Genomic DNA, 8,388 nt, shown 5'->3' with positions numbered 1-8,388 from the left:
TTTTGAAGCAAACGGACTTCCATGAACAGCCGGTAAGCTTTCCCTCGCCGATGCGATGTGGCATCTAGTTGCACATCAGCGGCCAAAAACTGCAGACTTCGTCAAAGATTTCAGTGACAAGCATATAGTTCTCGATGGTGGGGCACTGCTTCAGCGAATTCCTTGGGAGAAAAAAACTCAACTTATGATAGTATCTGCCAGAAGTACGTTGACTACGTTGCATAGAAATACGGGAACGTAAAGGACGTCGGTGGTTTTCGACGGTTACGACCAAGCACCTTCAATCAAAGACATAACCCATTTGAGACGGAAAGGGAAACGATCGTGCCCGCAGATCAATTTTAGCAGGAATACGGTCTGTTCTACAAACAAAGAAGTGTTCCTAAGCAGCTTCAAGAATAAGCAAGCAATCATAGCCATGACAAGTGAATACCTGGCCAAAGCTGGGTGTCAGGTATACCAAGCAGAAGGGGACGCTGATCTTCTCATTGTTCTAACCGCAGTTCGATCTGCTTCTCTTATGTCTACTGTCCTGGTTGGAGACGACACATATCTGCTTATACTCCTCTGTTATCACGCACAGACAGATAGCAAAGCGAACTACTTTTACTCTGACCCTCGAGCTGAAATCTTAAGAATAGATTTTGGGATATAAATGCAACGAAACTCAAACTTGGATCTCGTATATGCAGCACAATCCTGTATGTCAACGCCTTCCTTGGGTGCGATTCAAATTCTCGTGTCTGTGGCATTGAGAAGTCAGCGGGACTACAGCTTCTGATAAAAACAACTAGTTTTACGAATCCGCTAAAGTTTTTATGGACCCACTATCCACCAAGCACGACATTTCAGTAGCTGGGGAGAAAGCAATGATGCTTTTGTTTAAGTGTCCAGGCTCAATTTCAACCCTCAATCAGTTGCGTCATCTGAAATTCATCGAGGAAGTTACAGCATCTGCTTCGTATGTTGAGTCTAAAGTTCTCCCTCCCACCAGTGATGCTTGCAGCTTCCACTCATTTCGATTTTATTTGCAAGTTGAATCGTGGAAAACCCTGGGATATATTCTTGACCTTGGCCAGTTCGGTTGGGTAATTAAGAATGGATTATATCGCCCTATTTTTGGTGAACTCCCCGCTGCCCCCAACTCTCTCCTTGCAGTTTTTCGCTGTAACTGCAAAACCGACTGCTCAAATATGCGATGCACTTGCAAAAGAAATGGCATGAAATGCACCTGAGCCTGTGGAGCTTGCAAGGGAACAAGTTGTGCGAACTGTGTTACAACTGAGTTTCTCGGAGTTGATGATCTCAAAGATAACCAAGATCTATGAATATTGATATTTCGTTTTTTTATCACATTTGTATATTATATAACTGAAAAAGTTGAGAAGGATTTAATCGTTAATTAAACCATCAAAATGTGTGATAGTTGTCATTCTACATTTTAAGACCGGTTTCTTTCAGATTCAGCGTGGTTTAACTCTAGATGAGAAAATTCACCCTCCTCCCGCATATTTCCCCTTTAAATATTGATAAACGTTGCTTATCCTTGCAGTTACAGATCATTTTCAGATTCAGCGTACTTTATTACCTCTAAATGCATATTGTTTTTCGTGGTTCTACGCATTTCTGCAAAAGACATATTTCTCCTCCTCCTTATTTACCTCAACCACAAAAAAACGTATTTGTGAAACAGCTAGATGAGCAAACTTTGTATATTCGGAATCAGCAAATTTTTCTGAGTCGGGTAGTCAAAGAATAATTTCTATTGCAATTTGTTCCGGGTTAGGCCCTTTTTTTTCACACACTTCCTGGACTAATGTAGGCTAAAGCTGAACTGCTGCTTTTTTATTTCTTTTGGCTGCTCTTTCTGATATTATTCATTTTTTCTTTTGGGGATTCATTCCAAGTTATAAACTGATAAATACCAAATACCAGTCAAATTATAAACTGCATTAAAAAGGAGTAAATTTATCACATTGAAAAATACATGATGAACACTTCAGATGAGAACACTTCAATTACAATGAAACAAAAAACACTTAATGGTTTATTCGGAATGAAGAAAAATGAAATGCCAGCTATTTTCTTAGGTAAAAATTGAATAGCTCATCCGTTTTAAATGTAATTAAATAAAATAATAAGCAGACTGAAGTATCTCCAGGAAGATGTTGAAATTTTCATCCTAGTTCGTCACTTTTAATCCAAGCAAAATGTTAGGACACTTAGTGTCAGTTATTGACTTTAAGCTTTGATTTCCAAATGCTCACAAAAATTACCAAATTTAAGAAAGTCGCATAAATAAGTCACCTGTGGTCTAAATACTCAAAGACTCTTCTTTGATCCCCACCCAGGCTCAAAGCTTCTGCTGTGGTAATTTCCATGGAAATCTCCAAAGAGTTTCTTTTTAAAATAGCTTCCAATCGTAGTTAGGGGAATTTAGCCTTTTTTGCTTTTCTTCAAAACTTTGAAAAAAGTGTTATAATATTCCAAATGTTACATTTGTCATATTTGTGCATACTTTTGGTAATCATTTGTGTGGCGTTTCTATTTAATGTGGCGTTATATAACGTTAAGATTTAAAGCTGTATACCGATCTTGCCAACTGCGCCGTTGAGATTTGAAGCTGTGAACTTGCACCTTATAAGTTTTCCGATAGCGCCACTTATAGCGCTAAAGATAGTGCCATCGAGGACTGCGTCACAGCAATGGGGAGTAATGTTAATGGGTGACCGTGCCACTCTCAATCTTAGAGAGAAAATAAAATATGTAACTATATAAATGTAACCTCTTTTCCTTGAGTTATCTCGAAATCAGATTCCTTAGGGAACATTACTGATGGAGACATACGAACTAGTTACCTGATGCGTGATTAGATACAGACATATAAATAAAAGAAAAACAAATAGAAAAGAAATCGTTTTATTGTGACTTACATTTTAAGTTTACAATAGTGCTTCAATGCAATTGACGACAAATAGAGGCAGAGATAATAATGACCAAATCTCTACAATGACTGCATAATGATAATTCTGACAAATGAATGCCCAATAATAGTTCTGTCAAACGAATGCGCCCAAAAAACACTTTTACAACACTACAAAACATAGTTTTGGTTCTGCGCTCTAAGAGCTAATTCACAATTGGCCCAAGTTCTGTGGAGGGGCCCGCCACCTTATCATTATTTGGCCGAACTCACTTCATTATGCTAACTTTCCATCCAATAATTTGTTTTAAATATTTTTGATGATTTAACATTCATACTGCTCTTATAACTTAAGCTTCCTGTGAACTCTGTATCTAGTGATTTTTGTATTACCAAATATCTTAGCGAAATTCAAAACCGAATAGCGTCGTTGAGGCTAAAATGCAGTTTCTCTTTTTGCTGATTAAGAATTTTTCTTTTTGAAACGAGATTTAAACTTAATTAGAGGAAGTTTAATTTATGTCGGAATTATCTTTAGAAAGAAAGAATTTTATTTTTTTTGTATTCTATGTATATCACATATTACTCACGTTACATATTACCCTTCCCATTATTTAATGACGTCCCATCATTAGGACTTGCTTGCTCTTGGGTTTTTGAAATATTCGCGATTTATTTACTATTGGTCCTACGTAATTCTAATTGACATTGTTTTATTTTATACTTTTATATAAGCTTAATCAGGAGTGCTAAAAATTTTCTCTATTACTTTTCTTATTTTATTATACATCCCTATCTAAAGTTCATCTACCGATTATCTATAGTTCTAGCCTAGCTACTATACTAAAGATTTTTTTTGTACATCTAACACTGATGACTTTTACATTTCCAACAAGGTTGAGGCTATTCTACTCTTACTATGAGGTTGTTTTTTTTTGCAAATTCACCTTTTACAAGTTTTTATCCTTTGCTAACTATAGGATAATTATGCTTCCTATCTACGCTAAATTAAAAGAATAGTACGAAGACGCTACAGATAATTCTATCTGAACATCTAACACTACATATAAGAACGATTTAAAACACACAATATTATGTTTACCACGTTCACTGGTAAACATTAGAACACTTTCACTGGGAATGTTTGCTATGTAATATTAATGATAAGTTATCGAAGTTATTAAAATGTAACATATGCAAATTCACACCTATTTCATCACCATACATGTCTTTTAGCGTACTCACTCCTTCTGTTATAAATTGTGGTCGTTCACTCTTTTCGTCTTGTGCAAAAAAAAATTAAAACACTTACAATAGCTTCTTCACAGAATAGTTCGTGTATGGTTTTGTTGATCTTGGACGAAACGCTTTCTTTAATTGTCAAAAAGGGAATGATACCTCCACGTACAAATGTCAGGAATTTCGACGACAGAGTTCATTCACATCCGCTGTTTTTGGATAGTTCAAAAGGTGCCTTATCGTCAAGGGGTTGAACATTGGGACTACTGGGACTTCGAACTTGATCTATGATCAACGCAGTCCAGAGCGGGTTAATTTTTTTTTCAGCATATCGTTTTTGGCATATTTCAAAGCAAATAGACAATGTGATTCCCGTATAAAACTGTTCTTTTGTGCACTTAGAGATTATAGTTCTCTTATAAATTTATTTGTGACTGGCTTTCGTCTATAAACTTTTATGGTGACTCTTTAGTTAATCCCAGGGGAATTAATGTTTTGATTTGGAATGGGTCGACATCAAACTTAGTGACTCCTTCAACATATTGTCTTTAACTTGTGGGAGGGGTATATTGTCACTGAGGGGTTTATCACTGGGGTTAATTTTGGTTTCAGTAATTCAATGGTTGGTTTCCAGGTCCATTTTTCAGAAATTATCTCGTAACATTTATGGGATAACAGAGATATGAACTTATTGCATTTGATGGAGGTGATAGGATGGATTCCGACAAATGGTCGAAAGGGATTCGACGCGTGAATCTGGGACACAAAAATAATTTTTGGGTTCATCAAATATCATAAATATACAGTCGTATGGTACATGGGTCCTTAAGGATTATCAAGGGTGATATTTATGTACTTATATCTTGTACTGGTAGATGGGGTTCTCAGGATTTATGTGATTATATAGTTCGATAATGCACTGGATACTGAGATTCAAATATAGTGTTACCTGATACGTAATATGGTTTGTGGTCGACGAAACAACGATCAAAAGGTAACTGTAATTCTCGTAAACGAAGCTAGGACGAAAATTGCCTGGAGTCTATGGTGAGTACTCTTTTGGTTGAGGTATGATGAAAATAGATGCTACTATGTTGTATCTGAAATGGACTACGCATTGTAATGATCAATTTCCAATATGTCAATCCATTTCCTGTAATAAGAATAACAAGGCAGAATCACACGTCCTTTAAAATCAAGTAGTCTTAATACATAATAAACAATACGATTAGGTGCATTTTAGGGTGAATGTTACCCTACATGACAATATTAAACAAATACATTGATATTGATACAAATTACTTGATTTTGACAATGTCAAACAATGTCATTATCGTGTAATTTTAAAATATATAATATTTTCTTTGAGAAATCTAAAACAGAGTTTTATTATATTTTTTTTTTATAATGGAAATGACGATACAAGACTTATTTAATCCTTCAACACTTATTTAATTCTCCCTTAGATTTAAAATAACCATTTATACATAAGTTACTCTACATTGTTAAATTTGAGGTCTCAGTTTACAACATATTTCATGCCTTTATTGTTCACGCACGTCCGTGCTGTTTAAGAAACGCTTGTTGCAGCGTCGTAACCACACAGTTTTATGTAAGCGACACTTACAATGAGGGAACAAGACGTAGCAAGGACGAGTGGAGACCTCTATACCCACTCGTTTTCAAATGTCTTCCCTATTTCCTGGCTTAGACGTTCTCATGGGGTTCCGGGTTTAAATTCTGCATTTCAGCCATTTCCCCGTGTTCTTCCTTTGGGTTTTGCCTTCTTAGTCTCAGGATTTTTCCAAAATTAAAAATCAGTAAGATTCTCATGGTCAGGGATATCGTGAACACGAAACATACGGTCAGTAGTATGTTCCACCAAAAATTTGTTGAGAATAATCCGTATCTATCATCCACGTACGTTATTCTTTGATCTTTATTTGTAAGTAGGGGGATCTGGGAGTCTAATACTTCTCTTATTTTTTTAAACCTTAATGTCCCTTTATTCCTTTCTATGTTGGACCAAATCGAGGTTTTTGTTCCCTCACTTTCTATATTCGAACTAGTGTAAGACAGGGTAATTGGCTTAAAATTGATTATTTTGGGACTCATTATGTTTGTGCTCGTGGTAATTAACGGCGTTCGAATAGTTGACTCTTTAGTTACAAGTCGACATCCTTGTTTTATGTTTATCGTACCCACATCTTGTAACAGTAATTCTTTCCTGTAACTTGGATCTATTCTTTCTGTATTGTTATAACAAGACAAAGTTCCAACAGTTTCTCTTGGAACAGAAAATAACCAAAGATCATTTCTAAGGTGTATGAATATTTTTCGTTTAGTACTTCCTGTCACGGCTTCGCAAAAATCCGGTATTTCTTTCTGTTGGGTGTATTTTAAAAATATATCCAACATACAAGATCCAGATTTGACATTATAAATAGGTAACGTAAGCTGGCATACTAGGTTTTTGAATAATACGCACTCTTTTAAGTCTTGTGGATTGGAAAGGGCGTATTTTCGTCTATCTTGATCAACAAGCAAATACTCTACTTCAGGTGTGATAGTCATAAATGAATTTGTCTTCTTTATGTTAGCAGGGAACTTCGAAATTTTGTACAAGTCGTAAACGGATTGTTGGTTTATCAATGGAATTGTTACTACTGCAAATAAGTGTTCATTTATTTCCGTAATGTGGACTTTTAATTTGGTATAGTAAAGAAATAAATTTGATAATTCTGGCTCTACGGTAAATGTAAACCAAACGTTAGGTGCGTTTTTATTTCGTCTAACAAACTTTTTAGGTTTGAAGGATCTACTAGGTCATATGACAAAGTTCCTCTCGTGAGGGCAAATAGTGCAAATTCGAACATACTAAAATCTGTCGCCAGATTTAGTAGTGACATGGTAATTGTATCGAGTGATACCATGGTAAGCCTTGCGTCTGTCACAACTCGGTCCACTTCGTTCCCTAAATAATTCATTACGTTTACAGTTTTAAAGATCTTCTTAGATATCATTTTAATTTTATCTCTCTGGTAATTTGCTATACTGGCTTGTATCTTCTGAACGTGTAATGTTACGTTCATGGCATTATTCAACTTTTTTACGTTTTCCCTCAGGCTATTTAAGTCTTCCTTCGTTGTCTAACCAAAAAGGCGGGAGGCGAGTTCTCCGATGATGGGAATTAGGCCTGTAGACCTACGGTATATATTTCTTCGAAAGAATACTTCAAAAGTCTTCGTGGTACTATGATTTAATTTTTGTATTTCCGTATTAAATAATTCAAATAAGGTTTGTAGTCTTTGTCTATATGATATTAAGAAGGCTTGATGAGTTGAAACTTTTTGGGCGTTTTTCTCAATTAGATTGGGTAATGGTTGCTCGTTTACCATTGCGTAAATTGCATCATAATGTATTCCTTTCCTTATAGTCAGTAATTTAGAGTTTTTTACGGATTTCATTACAGTAACGTCTCTCGATAAGTATTCAATATTATACGCTGATCTTTTTCTTCTGTCTTACTTGGTGCTCGTCCCAAGTGCCATGTCAACTTTTGCCATTTTCTTATCAAAGTCATCTATTACGAATTTTGATTTTTGTTTGGGGACAACTGAAGTTGGAAACTTTATTTTCTTTACTATGCATTATTTTACTGGCCTGTAATCCTTTGTCCGACCTTAGGAATTGAAATATCGATTCTTTGAGTTCATTCGTGTTTTTTTATAGTCTTATTACTAGTTGAAACATGGTCTTGAAGGGTTTGGGGTCCAATTTCATAAAATTTTCCTTGCGTCATGGCTAGCCAGCAATGAATTTTCATGCTTGAATATTACTCCATGTTTTACAATATCTTGGGCTACTGCGTGAACAACGAGGATTATGACTATGTTCTTAAGTCTCATCTTATTGTTTGTTTCTAGAATTAATTTATCATTAATTTTACTAATTTTTGCAAAATTCGTTTATTTACTACTTTGTTATAATTAAAAATTTTTTTTTCAAAGGTACTTTAACTTTTAACTTAGGTTATTTTATTATATAACTGTTTTATGGTATTGGCCAAATAAAACTGATTTGTAAGCGTAAAACAAAATTTCTGTTTATGAAATAAATTTTAGGATTAGAAAGGTTATGGAAGTACATTTAGGACTTCCAAGCTTTATTCTGGTTGTGATATGCCTTTATGACTGGTTGAGATATACCTTTAAAGCTTAGCTAAT

The sequence above is a fragment of the Artemia sp. Qi Xiang Cuo genome, chromosome 4 (assembly GCF_049724085.1).
Source record: "Artemia sp. Qi Xiang Cuo chromosome 4, ASM4972408v1, whole genome shotgun sequence".
Taxonomy (NCBI): domain Eukaryota; kingdom Metazoa; phylum Arthropoda; class Branchiopoda; order Anostraca; family Artemiidae; genus Artemia; species Artemia sp. Qi Xiang Cuo.
Note: the sequence above shows the minus strand (reverse complement) of the source record.